This window comes from Schistocerca americana, chromosome 3, assembly GCF_021461395.2.
Source record: "Schistocerca americana isolate TAMUIC-IGC-003095 chromosome 3, iqSchAmer2.1, whole genome shotgun sequence".
Taxonomy (NCBI): domain Eukaryota; kingdom Metazoa; phylum Arthropoda; class Insecta; order Orthoptera; family Acrididae; genus Schistocerca; species Schistocerca americana.
This window is the reverse complement of record NC_060121.1, coordinates 932,468,055-932,469,100: the sequence shown is the minus strand read 5'-3', so window position 1 is coordinate 932,469,100 and position 1,046 is coordinate 932,468,055.

Sequence of the window (1,046 nt, the reverse complement as noted above, 5' to 3'; positions counted from 1 at the left end):
GGCATTACTGTGAGGGTTCCTCCGAACAATAATCCATAGGTAGCGGTCATCCACTGCAGTAGTAGCCCTTGGGCGGCCCGAGCGAGGCATGTCATTGACATTTCCTGTCTCTCTGTATCTCCTCCATGTCCGAACTACATCGCTTTGGTTCTTTTCGAGATGCCTGGACACTTCTCGTGTTGAGAGCCCTTCCTGGAATAAAGTAACAATGTAGACACGATTGAGCTGCGGTATTGATCGTCTAGGCATGGTTGACCTACAGACAACACAAGCTGTGTACCTTCTTCCTGGTGGAACGGCTGGAACTGATCGGCTGTCGGACCCTCTCCATCTAATAGGCGCTGTTCATGCATGGTTGTTTACATCTTTGTGCGGGTTTAGTGACATCTTTGAACAGTCAAAAGGACTGTGTCTTTGGTACAATATCCACAGTCAACATCTATCTTCAGGAGTTCTAGGAACCAGGGTGATGCAAAACTTTTTTAGATGTGTGTAGAAACAAATCTTTAGTACTCTAATAGAAACACCAACAAATCCAGATGAGCTTTTGCTTTTGACAGAATATATAATTTTCTTAATTTCAGAGGGAAAAGTTGGTGATTCATTCATAGGACTGAATTTTATGAGAGTTGCTTTTTCAAGAAATTTCTGTGATTTTTCTCTCGAACTGCTTCCCCCTACACTTTTTACCATATTTTTTAAATGGTTGTTACATGTATTTGCTACATGCGATTCATCACCAACAGCCCTTCCATTCAGTTCAGTAGTGGTGTCATCCTGTTGTGTGGTTGGATGTCCTATCTCTCATTTCACTACATTCCATATAGCCTTAACTTGATTTTTGACATTATGTGCATGTTCCTTGATTTTTTTTAAACTTTTCTTTGTAATTTTGATTATTGTTTGCACTGTGCAAACTTTTGCAGGATCTCTACTTGTTCTTTCTAAGAGGTACATTTCCCTTTCTTTTTCACAAGATATTTTGATCCTTCTAGTGATCCATTGTTTTTTACACGACTGTTTAAGGTATTTTTTGATTAGTTTTT